Here is a 3701-nt window from a genome sequence, read left to right on the forward strand (position 1 = left end):
CTGAGATGATGAAAAAACAGCACAAAATTCCTCCCTGAGGTTTTTGATCCATTTTTCTGCTCATGTAGCCCTGGCTCTCTGCATTCACGGAGGTCACTGAATCAATGAATGTTTAATGCTTACAAAAACCTTCCAAATGGGGTTACTTGATGGACTCAGAATAAAATGAGCAGGCCTGAGTTTTATACAAAAAAACCCCACAGTTAAAAATAAATAATAATAATAATAATAATAATAATAATAATAATAATAATAATAATAATAATAATAATAATAATAATTTTTATTATTATTATTATATCACTGTGATATACCTGAAAACTCAGGTGTATATATCACATGATATATTTATAATATATTACAAATAAGTATTAATAATTTTTATTATTATAGATACTTTAATAATTATTATTTCACCATTTTATAACTATTATTAATAATGTAATTGAAGTCCACGTGACCCAAATGCTTTTGYCAACACCTCCCTCACAACCTGCATCACCCCTGCTTTAAAGAAACCRTTTTTCTTTTAGGAAAATTAAAGTTTCTCTGCAAGCTGCTCATTAAATCCACGTTTGATTTTCCCCCCACTGCTCGGTGCTGACTGCAAATTTTGAGAATTACAAGCATGGACATCCACGCTGCTCCCTGCTTTCCCCTTCCAAAAGATTCCAGTTATGAACATCTGTTGTTTACAAGTGCTCAGCCTGAAGGTTGCCAGACTTATTCTGCATCTTGAACTCGGAGGCTGAGGCTGCCAAAAAGCCATCTGAATTTCATGCTGGGATATCCTGGACATTCAGCTCTCCAGCTGACAATTGCTCCTCGGGATCCTGCTCCAAAGATTATCTTCATTTCAAATATGGCCTTAAAATAGCATTGTCTTTGCTTTTTTTTTTTTTTTTTTTTTTTTTTTTTTTTTTCCACTTTCTCCCTCAAAAGCGGTCGCTGAAGATTTGCCATGGTTTTCATGCTGTTGATTGATGATTTGAATAGGGAAATGCCTCCAGGATAAAAATCAAGTGGAATAGGAGAATTGAGGGTTGGGGTTGGAGGTCCCAGGGTCTCAGAGCAGTGGGACAGAGGTTTTTTTTGGGGTGAATGTCACACCCAGCCCTGCAGGGACCCCCAGACCCAGGAACCACTGAGAGATGAAAGCTCTGATTTACACCTTCGGTGCCAAAAAGCTCCTGAAACAACCACAGTTATCAAACTTTGATATTTACACACAGATACTGTAGAATATAAATAATATATATGTAAAATATTCTCTTTAATAGCCTCTTCTAATTGAAAAAAAAATATTTTTGAAAGAGAAGAGGCCCAGTGAGGTTCAGAATTCATGGCTGAGAGGTTCAAATCAAATCAAATCAAACCTGGGCTGGATCCAACTGCCATCAGCTCCTGTGTCACCCTGGCTGGATCAATCTGTCCCTTTTCCTCAGAAGCAGATGAGAATGACACACAGACATCTCTGGAAATCCTTCTGAGATGCTCCTGGCACGTTTCAAAGGGAATTTTTCAGAAAGRCACAGCTCCCTGMMCAGAWCCCAACCAGCCCCASCTCGAAACCCAGATGGAAAATTGTCCTGCAAAAAAAGGCTGAGAGAACTGGGTTTGTTGAGCCTGGAKAAGGAAAGGTTTGGGGTGACCCAAMTGTGCCCTCRYAGGGCCTGAAGGAGATGATGAGGAAGGTGGAGAGAGATGATTTACGAGGGATGGAGGGACAGGACAARGGATGGCTCCAAACTGGCAGAGGGCAGGGTTRGGTGAGATATTGGGAAGGAATTTSCTGTGAGAAACCAGCACAGGGTGTCCAGAGAAGCACCTGGATCCCTGGCAGTRCCCAAAGCCAGGTTTGGAGCAGCCTGGGATGGTGRAAAGTGTTCAGGGAYCCTYCCAACTCCAACCATCCCGGGATTCTGTGGAACAGTGGCCACCTGAGCAACTCAGAGCCAGCCACACCTGAGAAAACCAAACCTCAGYGGGTTTGGAGCAGCCCCAGWGCAGCCTGCACATCCCACACTGCTCCTTCCTTTAATCCTGAGCCTTTCCCAGCCTGGGGGAAATCACTGGAATCCAATTTCCAGGGTGACCCCAGAGCCCCCCACCCTGCAGAGCTTCCCTCCAACCCATGGCAGGAGCAGGGTGGAGATTCCATAATCTCCAAATTACAGGGTGGCTGCTGCCCAGAGAGCTAAAACTGGGATGTGCCACGGGAATGATACAGCCCCGACATAATCACGGGGTTGTGGGGAGAGCTGGCTATTATGGGGTATTTATAGGGTCAGAGGCTGGCAATTACAGAGCAGGCTCGTCTCTACCCCAGACTGCCATCCCGAGGAGCTCCCAAAGGATCAAATTGGGGTTCCCAATGGGATTCCAACTCCAGTGAGGCCTAAATCTGGCTCCCTAAAAGAGTCTGGGCAGAATTCAGAGAAAAAAAGTCAGTTCTGTTATTGCAGGGCCTTCAGGTGCATCCAGGGCAGTCCCACACCCACAATGGACAATGGCTCACGGGTTTTTCACCCTTTCTCACTTTTGTCCATTTTGGGGCTGAATCCTCCAATTGCAGCTCAGCCAATGCAGTCATTGACTCCAAGTTGGCTCCCCCCAATTCTCTGCTGTTTCCATCTCTCGGCCCCTGGCCACTTTCTCAAATTAAATACAGGAATGTTCCTGATGGGATGTTTTCTATCATATAATATAATCATCTCAATTTTCACCAGGAATAATAACAAAATCATCTGAAAGCACCCATCACACCTCAGAGGAAAATGATAATTTGAGATATCATTTCTTTAGTGCCATCTCAAAGGCACGTCCAGGATACACAGTTTATAGCTGTAACAGCATTTTCACTCATAAAAGAAAAGCAGAACTCCTTCAGACCCTGACAGATCCATGGATGAACAGGATAATTCTGTCCCAGCTCTGCTCTRAAGCCAGGCTTTCCTGAGAGCGAGCTTGGAATGGGAACTGCAGGGAGCAATATCAAAGGTGGACAGACAGGAAATGCCAGTGGGAACTCCTGGATGGCTCCCAAAACAGAGCTGGGATGGGAATGGGAATGGGAATGGGAATGGGAATGGGAATGGGAATGGAATGGGATGGGAATGGGAATGGGATGGAAATGGGAAAGGGAATGGGAATAAGAATGGGAATGGGAATGGAATGGGAATGGAATGGGATGGAAATGGAAATGGGAATGGGATGGAATGGGATGGAAATGGGAATGGGAATGGGAATGGGAATGGGAATGGAATGGGAACGGGATGGGATGGGAATGGGAATAGGAATGGGAACAGGAAGGAGAAGGGGAATGGGAATGGGAATGGGAACGGGAAAGGGAATGGGATGGGAAAGGGAATGGGAATGGGATGGGAATGGGAACAGGAATGGGAATGGGAACAGGAATGGGAATGGGAACAGGAACAGAAAGGGGAAGGGGAAGCTGCTGTGTCCCCACGTCCCCTCCAAGCACAACACAAACCCCGCAGAACATCCTGACCCCAACAACCCTAAAAAGTGACACCACACTCTGGGTGGGGGCAGACCCAGATGGATCCTGTCAGCCCGAAATGTCCACGGCAGAAATGATTCAGCTCCCAGGGCTGCTGCTGCTGCTGCTGCTGCTCTGTGTTTTCCACAGCTGCTGCCCTGACAACGCAGGGCTGAGCCGGGATGGGAACCACAGCAGC

This window comes from Malurus melanocephalus, unplaced genomic scaffold (assembly GCF_030028575.1).
Source record: "Malurus melanocephalus ecotype Western Australia unplaced genomic scaffold, MMel_1.1 scaffold_959, whole genome shotgun sequence".
In the NCBI taxonomy this organism is placed as follows: Eukaryota; Metazoa; Chordata; class Aves; order Passeriformes; family Maluridae; genus Malurus; species Malurus melanocephalus.